Raw genomic sequence first — 18,002 nt, 5'->3', positions numbered from 1 at the left:
TGCTTCAGTGTTTAACATATTTTCAGCTATCATCTCTAGTACATTTTTGATTAAGCTTTTTCACCTAGCTTCTCCTATGTTTGCCTCTCTGCCTTTATAATTACTATCAGAAACCATATATAGCTTACAGTGTCCTTGCTTCTATTAGGATCCTTACCATGTATCGAATTTGGTTTTATCATCCTCTTTCACCTTCCTTTTTCCTCTCTCTTATCTTCCCAAAGAGCTTTGACAAGTAGTAGTTTCCCAAATCTAAATCAAAGGACCTTTTGGCTTCTACACATTATATCATGGCACTTACCTGTACAATGTGTTCCCAGAATCTAAGATCTCTTTCCAAAACCTGCTAATTCCTGCTTGCCTGTTCTTGTCTTGACCCCATGTTACATTTCTATCTGCATGACTTCAGTTTCCATTTTTTTTAATTTTAATTTTAAGATGTCCTTTATCACATTATGCACAGAATGCAGAGTATACATTTTAGGCTCTTCCCTTATTGTTTGTGACCATATACTTAGTCTGTTAATCTACAGATCTTCATTCCCCTGTGAAATAATCTTTGTTTGAAATGTTGCTTTATAAATATCTGCTTGATCTAGATAGGCAGATCTCAGTTGTGTGACATTATAGTAATTTTGCAGGTTTGGTAATCCTAATCCCCCTTGATCAGTTGGAAATGGTAACTTGTCCCAGGCTACCTTGGCTCTTTTACCTTCCCACACAACATATTTTAATGTGTTTTGGGGATCCTCCCTTAGTTTACACTTGCCCTGTGTATTGCATTCATGAGACTAGAAACATGTTGATTGTTTGTATGTCAAGGTTAACTTTGTGTTTTATTTCTCCGCATGTCTCCCTTGCTGCTCAGTCCACTTCATTCATCAATCATCTCCATAGATATGTCATCCTGTGATGGCCCCAGAGATGAGCTATTGCTGCATGAATTCATGTATAATTAATTTCTATGACTTTGGCCTTTTGAAGTCATATACTTGCTGAAACTGTCTGAAAATGAAGAACATCTTGGGAATGTCCTACATGATATTCACTAGGTAGATTGTAACATCAGCAAATAGTCCTCCTCCTCCTGTCCATACCTATTAAAGCTTCCTCCCTGAGAATCCTTTCTCTTCTTCACAAAAGGCTGTAGATAAATATCAAAGAAAAGAGGACAGTGGGAAACGTGCTCTTGACCGTCTTATTAATTTAAGTCCAGCTGCCTTGGCTCTTGCTGACGAGTCTACATCTGCTTTCATCTTATGTCAGTGAGCTTCTTAGGGAACCGAACCCACGTACCTTCGATATATAACAGAGGTAGTCCCAGGAGAGCCTGTTAAATGCATCCTCTGCATATAAACTCGTTAAAAGTTATGGCATTCCCTTGCTTTCAGTCTTACTCTGAATCATCATTGTTTGGATACTATTACCATGCCCCAGCAGATGCCTTAAACAAAACAACACTGGTCAGAGTCTACCATCAAGGGAGTATTTTAGTCCATAGCTTAAGATGAAACTTGGCTTATAAGAAGCAGGGTCCACTGGGTCTTTACCTTCCTTTGGTATAAATGTTTCATGAGTAAGACACCTTTTCTCCCTCTAGCACTTTATTGCACAATTCCTGTCAGGTTTTCAATAACCTTTTATTTCCCTGTTTTGGTACCTCATTAGGGGGCTCATTTTCTCCTGGACTCCTTCCCACTGAATAATGTTCTTGACTTATTTTCTCTTTATTTATGGAAGCTATTAATGATAATACTTCATCTTTTGACAGACTAGGCAATCCCAAGCTGCCTGTAAATTCTACTAATTCTCCTTCTTTACCTTGTTGTGTCTTTCGGCTTTTCCCGGTTAGGGGTTGCCACAGCGGAACTCCGGTCTGCTAATGATTGGTAGTTGATTTTTACGTGCCGAGTTACCAGCCCTGATGCGCAACCTTCAATGAAGGTACGCCCATTCACGCATGTCTCCACTCAGAAGACGCTCTAGCTGAGAATCGAACCGGACAGCGTCTTACAGTGAGGCAACAACGCTACTGCAGCACTTCACCTTCTTTACCTACAGTTGTAATTTCTATCTCATACAACTGTTCATAAAATGACATTATAATGCCAGAAGCATTGTGCAGTGACATTCAATTTGATGGTTTCCAAGTAGGTAAGGTTACAATGTCCAGAAGCATCGTGGAGTTACATTCAGTTTGATGGTTTACAAGTAGGTAAAGCAGTAAATTATTTAGATGTAACCCTAGAAAGGGGACAACAGTGGTCCCATGCAAACAAGGATACACAGGAAATTTGAAGACTATGACCATGTTTTGTTTGGAGAAAGCTGTCCCCCTCCCCATACACTAAAAGTGATTCCTTATGGAGAATTTTTGAGAATAAGGAGGTTGTGTAATACTAAGGAAGAATGTCAGCAAGAGTTCGAAAAAGCATGTTCTTGAACAGAGGATATGAGAGGACAACAGTGGAGGAAGGTATTAATAAACTGAGAAAGGAAATTTTATGTCCAGAAAGAGACATAAGAATAAAAAAATGAAGTTAAAAATGAAAGTCAGGAATTAGAAAAATTACATTTTGTTACTAAAACGTTGTACACATTGTTCTCAGAGAAATTAAATAGTATAATAAGATATTTTTGGAGAACCTAGAAAAATCTAAACATTTAGATACAGTTACAAACATCTTACACAAGGGCAGGTGCGGCTCATGCTATAGGACTGTGGGACTGCAGCCCTCCCACCTGTGAAATAAAGTCCCCAGTCCCCACAGTACCCATAGAACTAAAAATGAAAATAATAAAAAATCTCTCGGACTGCACGCATGCGTGCTTAGTTCCTGGCTGCTGTGTTAGGCAGACCAGAACACCAAGCATGCATGCTCAGACATTCCTGAACTCCAGACTGCTCAGTCAAGCAGTCCGGATAGGGAAGGCAGTAAACTCCACCCTTCCAACCCAGAGATCTGTGCGGTGATGACCACATAAACCAGACGGTGTCCAGTCTGCAGGCGATGCAGTCTGGACCAATAGCAGGAGGCTCCAGCCTCCTCACATCTCGCAGGAGAGTATGCGTGGGCTACAGGATCATGCCAGCATGGAGGACCGAGAAGCTGCAGGATGGATTTGTTGCATGCCAGCCCAAGGAGCTGCAGGATTGGATCACCTGGCCGTGAGACAGGTACGGTGTACGATCGGGAGGTGTGTGTGTGTGTGTGTGTGTGTGTGTGTGTGTGTGTGTGTGTGTGTGTGTGTGTGTGTGTGTGTGTGTGTGTGTGATCCTTTTTATCCGCAAGCTGGGGTACACCAGAATTAAACAAAATGAATACTGAATAGAAATTAAGGCATATTTATAGTAAAATAGATGATGATAAAGGCAGTGAAAAGTATTAAGAGCATGGGGGCTCCATTTGGCCACAAGAGGAAGATAAAGTAGTGGATAGAGGTAGAAAGATGAATAGAAACAAAAAAATGTGCATGGACTGACTGATTATTATCTACCACAGAGGAAGAGTTTGAGAATGGTTAATGGGCAGAAGAATCTGAGCTTGTTTAGTTGTTGGTAAGCAGCCATCAAGGTGGCTTTATGCTGACACGGTTAGGTTTGATGTTGGAGGAGGTACTTATGTCAGGTCTTTAACACTGAAAATCTTTTTGTCCTTACTAGTAAAAGAACACTGCTGCAATTTTAACATTTTCAATGGTCATAAATAGACAGTGAAGTAGTGATGTTACTTTAGAATACACTTTCAAAAAGTGAGGCGTTACAAAATTCTGAAACATTTGAAGATGTATATAACTAAAATCATGTCATTCCCTGTTGGACTCCTTTTCATTTGTATTATATTCACATTGCTTTTACATGCCTTCTCCACATAACTACCTCCTCCAACGTCAAACTAACCATGTCAGCATAAAGCCACCTTGATGGCTGCTTACCAACAACTAAACAATCATTTATACCAATTCATTTTGTTTACTTCTGGTGTACCCCAGCTTGCAGATAAAAAGGATCACACACACAAGGGGCAGGAGTATCTGAGATTTTGTAGTGCAAGGGAGATTCTGTTTACCTCTTCTTCTTCTTTTGGCTGCTCCCATTAGGGGTCGCCACAGCAGATCAACTGTTTCCATTTCTTCCTGTAATCTGCATCTTGCTCTGTCACACTAACCACCTGCATGTCCTCTCTCACCACATCTATAAACCTTATCTTAGGCCTTCCTCTTTTCCTGTTACCTGGCAGCTTCATCCTTAGCATCTTTTTCCCAATATACTCTGCATCCCTCCTCAGCACATGTCCAAACCAACATAATCTTGCCTCTCTGGCTTTGTCTCCAAACCTTCCAACCTGGGCTGACCCTCTAATATATTTATTCCTAATCCTGTCCATCCTCGTCACACCCAGTGCAAATCTTAACATCTTCAACTCTGCCACGTCAAGCTCTGACTCCTGCCTTTTTGTCAATGCCACTGTCTCCAACCCATATAACATAGCTGGTCTCACTACCCTCTTGTAGACCTTCCCTTTCACTCTTACTGGTACTCGTCTGTCACAAATCACTCCTGACACTCTTCTTCACCCACTCTATCCTGCCTGTACTCTCTTCTTCACCTCTCTTCCACAGTCACCATTACTCTGAACTGTTGATCCCAAGTACTTAAACTCATCCACCTTCACCACCTCTACTCCCTGCATCCTCACCATTCCTCTATCCTCCCTCTCATTCACACACATATATTCTATCTTAGTCCTGCTGACCTTCATTCCTCTTCTCTCTAGATCATATCTCCACCTCTCCAGGCTCTCCTCCACCTGCTCCCTACTCTCACTACAGATCACAGTGTCATCTGCAAACATCATAGTCCATGGGGACTCCTGTCTGATCTTGTTTGTCAACCTGTCCATCACCACTGCAAATAAGAAAGGGCTCAGAGCTGATCTTTGATGTAATCCCACCTCCACCTTAAACGCATCCGTCACTCCCACCGCAGACCTCACCGCTGTCACACTACCCTCATACATATCCTGTACCACTCTTACATACGTTTCTGACACTCCCGACTTCCTCATGCAATACCACAACTCCTCTCTAGGCACCCTGTGATATGCTTTCTCTAAATCCACAATGATACAAAGCAACTCCTTCTGACATTCTCTGTACTTCTCCATCAACACTCTCAGAGCAAACATCGCATCTGTAGTGCTCTTTCCTGGCATGAAACCATACTGCTGATCACTAATCATCACCTCCCTTCTTAACCTAGCTTCCACTACTCTTTCCCATAACGTCATGCTGTGACTGATCAGTTTAATCCCTCTGTAGTTACTACAGCTCTGCACATCACTCTTATTCTTAAAAATCGGTACCAAATTACTTTTTCTCCATTCCTCAGGCATGCTCTTACTTTCCAAGATTTCATTAAACAATCTAGTTAAAAACTCCACTGCCATTTCACCTAAACACCTCCATGCTTCCACAGGTATATCATCTGGACCAATAGCCTTTCCATTCTTCATCCTCTTCATAGCTATCCTTACTTCCTCCTTGCTAATCCACTGCACTTCATGATTCACTATCTGCACATCATCCAACCTTCTCTCCCTCTCATTCTCTTCATTCATCAGCCCCTCAAAGTACTCTTTCCATCTCCTCAACACACTCTCCTCGGTTATGAGTACGTTTCCCTCATTATCCTTTATCACCCTTACCTGCTGCACATCTTTCCAGGCTCGTTCACTCTGTCTAGCCAATTGGTACAGTTCCTTTTCTCCCTCCTTAGTGTCCAACCTTTTACACAACTCTTCATACGCCTTATCCTTAGCTTTCACCACCTCTCTCTTTGCCATGCACCTCGTCTCCTCAAATAAAGAGATAATGTTAAAGTGAACTGTCCTGTGTGGAAAGTGTACAAGTTGCAAATATATAGTGAGTAGTTTTGAAAAAATAAATGGTAAAAGTTTTCAAGTAAAAGGGACTTATGGATGTCAGAATGGAGGAGTAATATATGGAATCAAATGTCCATGTAATAGGTTCTATATAGGAGAGAGCAAAAGAAGTTTTGCAACTAGGTTAAAGGAACATATCAGAGATATAAAAAAGGAAGAATGGAAAATGCAGTAGCTGTACGTTTTCTGCATGTACATGGTTTTGGAGTAGATTAAAACTGAGGGAATGAATATAAGTAATATCAAAAGAAGGCTTTGCAAAAAAGAATCAACTTATATTTTAAAACGGAATTAAACTGGAAATACATGCTGCGATTAATTAACTAAACAAATGCTAGAATGGAATGGGATAATTGTTAGTATGAATTTATGTATTTAAAGAGTGAAAGAAGGGTTAGGTATTCTCTGTAAAGGTGTAACAGCTGAGGAGCTAGACAGATTTATTGTTGCTTGACTTCTGTGTGGATTTTACTGCTGCTTTAATGATTTTACGTATCTGGATTTTTATTAAAATTATTTTGTGTTATCTGGACTGCTGTCAGAAACTACCAGTAGTCCAGATACCACTAAATGATTTTAATAAAAATCCAGATACGTAAAATCGTTAAATCAGCAGTAAATTCCACACAGGAGTCAAGCAACAATATACAATTGTTCATAAAATGACAACTTCCAGAATCATACTGTGATTTCTTGCTAACTTTTCTTAGATGTAAGATTTTTAGAAGGCAATTTCTGAGCTTTATTCTCAAACTACAGTGGTTCAAATGCTATTTCCTTAATTCATTTATATTATTAAGGTGTTCTTTGATCCTTTCTTTATCTTTTCCCTGATTGGTTAATTCTTATTCCTTATTTTTATAAACATTTGCCTCCGTTTCCTCTACATACCTTCTATTACTTTACCTGCACATTTATTTTCTTTGTCCATGTACCAAGTATCTAAAGTTACAGCTGATCAGATCCCATTTGTCCATCAGGTACTCACCCCTAATTTCTGGACCATATAAATGCTTTTCCAACTCCGTACATTCCCATTCTCTAAAGGATCATGCTGGGAAGCATCACAGCTTGCCTCCTCTAAAGGGTTTTATAACCGCAGTTTCTTTATTACTCTTATATGAGTGGATAACATAATGGTGTGCATTTTAAAGCTGTTTTCCATATACAACAGTTCTAGTGTATAAATCCTGAGCCCAGTATTCCCCCACAAGATGCCAAGCTGAATAAAAATAATATTCACTCCTCCCATTACATTGCTAGAGCTATGTTCACCATTTCAAACACTTACCTTAAAAATCTTCTTTCGTGTGTTACTGAGACCTGTCTGGACACCCCATTACATCTCCACTTCATAGGTTCATAGGTTCATAGGTTCATACTAGGCTATCTGCCCGAGGGCATTTACAAGCCTAGCCCATAGTTTTGTGGCTTACGCCACCCCTTTAGTATGGGGAACTATACCCATTATTTTGCTGTGCCTCTGTTGAGCAGTGACACTGAGGTAATCCCTGGGGTATATCTGCGATCTCCCATCCATTGGTCAAGATTTCTCTTGAACAAGGCCAGCGAGGTGCTCTGCCTCACATATACCGGGATTTTATTCCACAGCATAGGGAGTCTTTGGGTGATGAATCTATCCCTCCAGCACGTCCTATTAATAGCCGTGTCGAGGTTTAAGTCTCCGCCCTTGTGGCTCTGACGGATCTAGATTTTTGAGGTGAAGCATATTCATCAAATCTGGGTTTGACATGGCCTTGTATGTTAGGCAAAGGTCACCTCTGAGCAAGCGGTGGCGACTGAATAGAGCTGGAGTTCTTTCAGTCGGGCAGCATAGGACAGATGTTTGAGACCCTTTATCCTTTTGGTGAGGAACTTTTGTGGCCTCTCCAGCTGCTGCAAGTGTCGGGTCAGATACATTCCGAATGGGGCATTGTACTCAATCATTGGTCTGATGAGTGATGAGTATAGGGAGACTATGACCTCCCTTGATCTAGATGAGAATCCCTTCATGATAAGGTGGGCAATGTAGAAGGTCTTCCTAACTACTTTAGCTACATGGGTGTCGAATGACAGACTACTATCAACCTGGGTCCCCAGGTCCCTGATAACTTCTTCTGTGCTCAGTGGATTGCCACCTATTTGGTACTTTGACATACTATATTACAGTCCCTTGATATATACACATATATATATATATATATATATATATATATATATATATATATATATATGGTTTTCTACAGTGTGTGTGAATGTCATGCTGTCAAACACTGTGTGTTTGAAATCATTGTCTGAAAGGTTCAGTTAATCAAATCCTGGTTCTCATATGGTCATATTCCATGGTGCACTCAACCACAGGAGAATCGATGTACTAACACTTTGAACTGAGGTCGCTCTGCAGTGAGGAACAGGGAATTGGCCCATTTCCTCACTGTAGTGCGATCTCTGAGTTGATATATTTAATATGCAGGAGTGTGGGGGGCAAAGCCCCCATATGAGGGTGCAGGGGGGCGAAGCCCCCTGCAAAATACTGGCTTTAACATACCATTGAATGTTTAGTTCAACGGTATGTTAATATGCATAGCAGAAGGTGACTGACATCACTTTCTGCTATGTTGAAAACAAACAATGTTTTCATGTTCGCATTTGTTTACTATGCAAAGTTTCGAATCTGACATTTAGGTTCGAAGTTCTAAACGTTCGACGGATTTGGATTCAAAATTTCCATAGTAAACCATATATACACACATGCCTGTAGAAAGTTAATTATCTCACTCATTTTTTTATTTCTAACTGCTTTATTGTAGGACGCATGTATAAGCAAACTAATATAATCCTGTTTCTCAAGTAATAATTTACTAAAAACATATCTTCCTTGTTTATCTTATTTCTCTTTTCTGTTACTATCAGTCAGTATTATCCCACTTTTCGTTTCCTCCTGATCCCCTGCCAAGTATCCTTTACAATCCACTCTCTTCAAACTGGTATGCTCAGCAATGTCCTGATGTGTTTCCTGTAACGTTATCACTTGTGCACTATTTTTTCTGATATATGTAAGGACATTTGCTTTTTGACTGGGTCTGTGAGACCACTAATGTTCCAGGACACTATTTTAACATACTGATACTATTTCATATTATCCCAGCATTTAATACAGGCTTTGTGGAACATTTCTTGTACTAAGTGGGGATTTATGCATCTCTAGTTGACAGCCTTCTTTCCATTTCCATATGCAGGTATAATTCATCTTATGCTTTTACCTGTCTAATTCAAATTCCCAAATTTTAAACCATCTCCAATTACTATTCAAAAGTTTTGAACATCTTGCAAACACAAATAGTATAAACATTTTTGAATTACTGCATTAATAAAGCCACACACAATAAGCTGTTGACCAGTCTAAGGATGTTACCATGCTGCGAGGATTTTCAGATGATGTTCAGTAACTATCTACTGAGCAGGCCCTTCATGGTGTTAAATGCTTGCTCACTCATAGATGCTGGTTTCACTACAAAAGTTGTGCCAGAAGGATTTATGCATGGACCAGTCCTTCTCTCACATTTCATTAACAGATCGGACATACAATTTCTGCACTTTGAATGTTGATATTGTTAATACCAGAACAAAAGCAATATGACATTAAATAATGAATTACAGGCAGACCACCACTTGGAAAAGGACTGTCAAAAACAAATTCTACTTTCATTTGATGCAATAAAAAAAAAATTGTTCATCTTCACTTGTTAAGGACTAGGCTGATAATTCCATACCATATGTCACACACCAAAAATACTTTGTCACCTTGCCACAGAACTACACCATAATGATTCAGTCTACAGACTGAGCGCCAGGCAAATAAAGTATTAAAGTAATTGAAGCCACAGAAAGCACCCTAGCAGTACAAGGCTCAAATGCCTTCCACACATTTAATCTGGCTACCACAGAAGAAAAGACAAGAGGTGGAGGCATGTCAAACTGCAGAAAAAGTAAGCAGAACTCAAACCTGCTCAAACAATATGACATGCTTCAGCTACTCCATGTCCAGCTTAACTTAGGTAAAGTCCAGTATCATATACTTGCTTGCTGTAGGTCCCTGTCTTTGACCCTGGATAACCATTTCACATAAGTGAATGTACTGGAGTCACTCACAGTTCAGCCTGACACCATATTCATGACTGATTTCAACTATCCCACCGTAAAATGGGAAACATGCACAACCTCTAGCATGCAAGTTCAAAGATTCCAGGATTTTGTCAAAGCAAACACCCTGGAACAGGTAGTCTGCATGCCTACTAGGGGTGCAAAGACCCTGGAACTGGTACTGACAAATATGTGGGAATGTTGCAGCCCCCCTTGTGTAATGTTCTCACTGGTAAGATCAGATCACTAAGTGTTTAGCCTTGAAATAAATATGAAAGCTAAACTCCCAGCAAATCCCAGAACCTTTAAGAACTTTTCCAACGCTCACTACCTCCTATTAAGTGATACCATACCTAATTCCAAGCCCCATACACTTAGAGAACACTGCATTCTATGTGGAAATGTTTACAAAAACTCTGTACAAGCATGTAAATAACTACATGAAGACAGCAGTACCAAACCAAAACAAACTTTCTACAAATGCCAAAAACAAGCTCCCTTGGTAAATACCAGTATAAATAGGTTGTGCAATAAAAGAAAGAAAACCCTGTCTAAAAATAGGAAGGACTATGCCTCAAGAGACAAAAAATTCCTTGGTTAGTCTCAACAAGCAACTAATCAAGTCTACCAAAGCCAACTTTTCAGCAAAAATAGCCTCCAATGCTAAGAATAACAATAAATCATTTTTCAATTACATATGCAACCTTAAAGGGAACATCCATCAGTGTGCTGAACTAATAGTAAATGGAAATTCCTATAATGAAATGGGGGATATTGAAAATTAATAAATGTAGCTCCAATTTCACCCCATCACCCACTCTTCCTCCCCAGGAAATACCCTCCACCATTTCTTCCCCACCTATCACTAAAGAATAGGTCCACACTGTACTCTACAGAGCTAAAAACACATCATCAAAGGGTCCTGATAATATCTCTGGATGACTGATATATAGCTTGAAATATGACTTTCAGGCTATCCAGAATCTCTATTCAACCATAGGCTGCAGATAAGATTCATCCATAGAAAATGGAGGACTGCAACATTCATCTATCTGCACAAAGACAGGCCATCAATAGACCCAGGGAACTACAGACCCACAAGTTTAACTGGTTTTATATGCAAGGCCATGGAAAGCATTATTATGGACCTGATAAACACTGATACAGGAAATCTTCAGTCACTGGAACCATGCCTACTAAACATGGTGGACTTCTTTGAAAAGGTTACTAGGGCAATGGACAAGGTCAAAATGGTACATACTGCCTACGTTGACCTGGCAAAGGCATTTGACACAATACCTCTCTCAGGTATTAGACAAACTCACACATTTAGATACAAACCCCTCTGTTACCCTATGGCTATCCAAATGGTTCACAAATAGGACATAAGAAGCTAGGTTGGGGGACTCACCTCCACCAAGAGGCCTGTTACTAGTGGTGTCCCACGGGGCCCAGTACTGGGACCTGTCTTATTTGGAATATACTTTTCAGAAGCCAAGACAGATGTAGAGGGCCTTTGGCTGACCACATTTGCTGATGGCTGCAAGTTGGGTACAATCATTGAATTCCCCCTAAGATGTAGATATCCCCCAGGAGGGTCTGACACAGACAAATAAATGGTGACAGAATCATGGCATAATCAATGCAAAAAAATGCATAATTATACCCTTTGGGAAGATGACCAATCCTAAAAATTACAACCTTGATAACACTCCCCTGTGAGTAGACCCAGTGGTAAGGGACTTAGGAACCCAGCCTGAACTTTGATTACCATGTCCATGGTAATGAGAAAATCCTTCCAAGTGGCTCAACTTATAAATATAAGGTCATGGTATCCAGATCTAAGGAGATCATAGTCCCACTATAATCAGCCGTCATTTGAGTACAATGCACCTTTTAGCATATAGTTGACTAGGCATTTGCTACAGCTGGAGTGGCCACAGAGGTTCCTTACTAAAATAATACAGGGTGTAAATAATATGTCCTATGCAGACCACCTCAAATCCATGTCCCTGTACTTGGTCTCCTACAGACGGGTGATCTATGCCTAACCTACAAGATATTCTCCAGTCTTAACTCAATGGATCTGCTACATATTTACAAACAAACAGCACTAGAATTTATTTATTTAATTATTGACATTTGATTACCAGGAAAGTCCAACTGGATAGAAGCCCATTTTCACTGAAGGCCCTGGAAGAAAAGCTCCAGAATTACTACAAAACATTTTAAGAGCAATAATTTTACAACCTTCAAAAATAAAACAAAAACATCTGCAGTATAAATAATTATAACAAATTAGTCATAATATAAAAGCATTGGTTAAGAATCAATACAAGGTGTATCACAATCATTTCATATTTAGAGAAATTTTAGACAGTTTCTAGAGAAATTAAAGGCAAGTTAAAATAATACAAATAGGAATCACAGGGAAAAACAAGCTTATGGTATATTTAGAGAGAAAGTCAATGAAGATAATTAACAGTAAGGAAGTAAGTGAAGAAGGGAGAGTAAGGATGTATAAGGAGCGAAAAGGTACTTCTTCACATTTAGGGATAGTTTATCCTGGTTTTGAGCAAGAACACAGCCAGATTTTAGATAAACCCCCAGATTCCCGATGCCCTGCATGGTGTGCATGATTAGTCCAGGAGCCCTAGCAGGCTGTCTGCCATGTGATCCAGGAACAGCCTGCAGGGGCATGCACGAGAGCTCCTGCACTAATCATGCACGGACTAAGCCCTGGTATGCAAATCACCTCATTTGCAGGAGAAATCCATGCAAATGAGGTGATTTTGCAATCCAGGAAGCTTGCAACAGTTCGTACAAGACAAGTGCTATCTGCAGAAATGTACTCTGTTAGTAACCGAGTACATTTCTGCAAAATCCGAAATGGAGCTATGACAGCACCAAATAAAGGCTGCATATCATTGAGGAAGCATGCCAATAGCCAAGTATAAGGCCATTGGCATTGCAAACAATAAAAAAATAAAAAAAAACAACTTTTAATTTGTTTTTCGCTGATCTCGACTGTTTAAGTGTAGGGCAGCGGCACGCAAATGGGATCGGGGAGAAAATAATAAAATAAACCTAAAATAAGCATTCTAACTAAAATCAGTATTCTGCCATGCAAGTCAATGGCAGGCAGAAGACAACCTGGCCAGTGAGTAGTGGTTGCAAAGGGGGGGGGGCAGTGTAAGATATGTAACTATGCATTAGCAGGCAATCATATGCAAATGAAGGGAAAGATAGTGAATCCCAGTTTTCCCCAGGGTGTGAGGCAGGTCCCAAGATTGTAAGAGTAGGAATAGCTTGGTGCAAGCCTGAGAGTTAGGTGACATCATGGGGGGGGGGGGTGTCAGGCATACTGTAAACAGATTGGAGCCCTGTGGCTTGGGCAAGCTAGGGGGTGTGTGTAAACCTGCCAAATACTCTTCACAAAGCCTAAGCGGGTGTGCGCGCCACACACCGGGTTCTAAAAAAAAAAGAAAAGTAAACCAGGAAATAGCAGCTCTGTGCACATTTGCCCAGTATGCCCTAGCCTTGGCAGAGAGGCAATGCATAGCACATGCACTGACACAGTAGGGACCCAGGGAATGACATCTCTCTGACTCACACATACAGTAAAAGGGATGCAAAACATTTGCTCAACCATGTATACGGAGTGTACTATGTGCATCCAACATAGGCAGTCCTGCAGCACCATCTGCAAGTCTGGCACACCCTCAAGGTAAGTCAATCAACCTACCAATTGCCAAATGGAGTAGAATGTGTTGTTACCTGTAGCTATGGTATGGATGTGAGCATGCAAGGGAATTGGCTGGCCGAACGTTATGGCAGCAGACAGTAGACACCCATAGTGGCACCTTGTCTGTAACACATACTGGAGTCACCATAGTAGCTAGTACTACACAGGGTGACCAATCCCACTGCAGGAAATGGGCTGAGCTACATGTGTGTCCATAAGACCCACACATGCCAGTCAGGAAGGTTCACATACCCAACAACAGTCTCAGCCAGCAGGACAGGTGTAGACAAACCCAAACAGAGCCTGTGCCATGGCCCCAGAATGATGGCTATGGTGAACCTCCCCCCTAGGCCTACACAGATAGACCACAGCAGGGCAGGCAGTGTGATGTTAGTTCTGAGGGGTAGGAAGTCAGACAATAATATGTAGGGCAGCCAAAGCTAAGATCTGTAGTACACTGGTATGCCTCTAGTCAGCATGATAGGTTAGAATACAGAATGAAATGGAGTACCTGATGTACCAGTACAGTCATAACAAATGCGTACAAGTGTCACATGTGCCCCCCACATCTTACATAGTAATGTAATAATAGTCAGGTGTGCCCCCAACCCTGTGTAGAAATGTAGAAATAGTCAGGTGTGCTCCCCTCATCCTACATAGTAATGTAATAACAGTCAGATGTGCCCCCACCACTCCTGTGTAGAAATGTAGAAACAGTCAGGTGTGCCCCCCCCCCTGCTATGCAGAAATGTAGTAACAGTCAAAGCCGAATGATCAATGGAAACCCTGCAGAAACAGCATGCTACCTGTTGGTGTACAACACAAAGGTCAGCACTGCAGCACAAACTACCTAGACACAATCCACACATTCAATACAGACGGCCATACTGGGCATGCTCACACACTTAGAGAAATGAAGGCAATGTCATTCAACAACATACTGAAGGATTATACTGGCCATGTTCACACACAAACACATAATACCATGACTGCAAACACCAGTGGATCAGACATATCTGTCAGTTGCAGTTGTTAGTGCGGACACTCATCAGTATGCACCACTCATGCCTTGCACACACAGTGGATAGAAATACAGACATATATGTCAGGACAACACACTATAATAAGCCAACACACTATAATAAGCCAAAGGTAGATGTACATAGATGTGTAGAAGAGGGTGACTGTGACAAGGAGCCATCCAGGCCTGTCTCACCCAGCACAAAGCCAGAGGGCCCCAGACACATGAGGTGCAGATGTCACTCACTGCAGATACTAGCCACCAGTATCTATCAGCATTACAGACTATGTGGTGCATGTGCCAGCTATGCAGCATGACTGTACAAGGAAGTAGTCATCTAGCAGCTGTATACATGTACCTGTGACATATGACCCAGTGTGTGCCCGCATGTGGCGTGTCAACCCCTTGATGAATGGGTTATGGCCCATGCACACACCGCCCTCCCCATAGCCCTACTATGACAAGCCTGTTGAGGTCATCCAATGTGAAATACAGGTTTGGGAGAGTACTAGCCCAGTAATCTCTGTAGCATGTCCTGTAACTGCATACTGCTGTAGTGTGATAAAGTACTTAGATAGGAGTTCTAACCCCAGACCTGGCAACTGTGAGTGTGTGTGTGCTTGTGTGCATGTCTGTCTCTGACTGTGTAGAGAGCAATGCTTTTTAGGGTACTCACACACCTTACAATGCATATACTCAACTTTGGCAAGGCTGCTGATGTCATCCAATGTGATATACACAATTGGGGAAGGATTATGCCAGTAATCTTCGTGGTGTGTACTATAACTGCGCAGTGCTGTAGTGTAATGAACTAGTTAGGTAGGAGTTCTATCCCCAGATGTTTTAAGTGTGAATGTTTGTGTGTGTTCCTTTGTCAGAGTAGGAAGCAATGTTTTTGAGGCTATTCACAGACACTACAGCCTCAATTGCCCTACTTTGGCATGTCTGCTGACATCATCAACTGTGAAATACACCTTTGGGGTATAAATATCCCAGTAATCTCTGTCGTGCGTGCTATAACTGCTTAATCCTGTAGTGTGATAAAATAGTTAGGTAGATGTTCTAACTCCAGACATGACAAGTGTGTGTGAGTGTGTGTGTGTGTGTGTGTGTGTGTGTGTGTCTGTCTGTCACTGTGTAGAGAGCAATGCTTTTTAGGGTACACACACTCCTTACAATTCATATACTCAACTTTGCCAAGGCTGCTGATGTCACCAACCTAGAAATACACCTCTGGGAAGTTTATTGCCCTGTAGCATATCTGGTAACTGCATACTGCTGGAGCGTGGCAGTTCTGGATGTTTTGTGTGTGTTCCAATGTCTGTGTATGGAGTATAGGCTAGTCACACGCAATACATATAAAATGCCCTACTTTGCTAATTCTGCTGATGTAATCCATTGTGAAATACACCTTTGGGGAAGGAATACTCCAGTAATGTCTGTGGCGCATACTATAACTGCATAGTGCTGTAGTATAATAAACTAGTTAGGTAGGGGTTCTACTCCAAGACATGGCAGGCGTGTGTGTGTGTGTGTGTTTATAACCCATATCCTGTGTTGAGGTAGTTGTGAGTGTGTGACACCCGTGGCCAATGTGGAGCAGGTTCTGCAGATTTCTTATATGGTGGCCCTACTATATATCACAATGTCACCCGTACTGGGATAACAGATGTAAAATAGCTGAGAGGCTGGGGTGCAAAGCCATACCCATACATGTGACATCAAGGCCAGGCAATGACAGTTAGCAACCCCAGTACTACCCAGATCACACTCTCTACCCATGTGTCATACACACTTGCCTCGGCAACAGCCAATATGTGGGTAGTACACTGCATATTGGCCACTGATAGTAACTATGGAGTGATAGCAGTGGGCTACAGAGGCCATGTCACCTTGCCCATCTGTCCAATAAGCACATACATGCAGACAGTACACCTCCCCCATGTTCCCCAATGGACACCTGCACCATCTGTGGTGCCTTCACATGTGACCAAAATGGACATACCATGCCTGACAACGTGCCCTGTATGGACAGATGCCACTGACACCAGGAATGCTGTTAACATGCTATCAATGTAGGTGCAGGGTAAACCTGCTGCCCATTACCAGTTCCTGCCACAGGTGGGTAAGACTGGCACATCTGATGATAATCCGTGTTCACAACATGTGCCAGACACCCCAGGTACAGTTCCTCATGTCACTGTACATGCATGTGGGAGGTGTGCAGATCCTAGACATCATCTATATCATGGACTAAGGAATACATACATGGCAGGCGATGCACAGCATTGGCCACACACAATAGTTACCCAGGTGAATGGATGGGGGATGCAATACACACCTGTGTGGACAAATGCAGAAACTACAGCCCTGAGCCACAATGAATACCATTGTCATGTGGCCTGATGCCAAGATATACCCATCACCTACCCTTGTATAGCCTGCTGGCACAGTTGACCACCACACACCCATGCAGACATGCACCCATGCATGTCAGTACTGGTACCCAGTGTGTATGTGTGTGTGTGTGTGTTGCATGGTGCATATGGCCACATCTACACTCACTACAACCCCCATGGGCATACTGAAGCATGCTGTCCATTGTCTGACACCTCCTCATACTCTTTGCCTTTACTACCTCTGTATGACCCATGTGGTGCATGTGATACTTGCACAGTGATGTGTTATGGCAATCCCACTACTGATGAGTTATACTCCTGGCCCTGCCAAGTGTGCCAATGTGTGTACATCCCTGTGAGACTGTGGCTGTGTTCAAGCTGGCACATGTTCATGCAGACAGGCACATGTACATCACCTACCACATATGTACCATATCCCTGTTGCAGATGTCACTCACCATCACATAAATGTCCTGAGTGCTCCACAACAGGTAACCCATGTGGCACATCCAATAACTGCATCTAACTGTGATAGCACAACATAGTTGTCGGGGGTTTGATACCCTGCACTGGTAGGTGTGTGACACAAACATGCTACAGTTTTACTCTCTCACCCCTCCCTGACATGTATTTGCCTCTGTCTGCCTCTCCCACCCCCTCTCTGGTGAATGTGAAGACCCACACCTGCTATGCTTAGGCAGCAGCATGTGTATTTTAAGTAATGGTCATGATCAGCTGATGGCCTCTGC

Source organism: Protopterus annectens, chromosome 16.part0 (genome assembly GCF_019279795.1).
Source record: "Protopterus annectens isolate FY-2018-M chromosome 16.part0, PAN1.0, whole genome shotgun sequence".
Taxonomy (NCBI): domain Eukaryota; kingdom Metazoa; phylum Chordata; order Ceratodontiformes; family Protopteridae; genus Protopterus; species Protopterus annectens.
The sequence above is the reverse complement of the archived record's forward strand: the minus strand, read 5'-3'. Positions refer to the sequence as shown.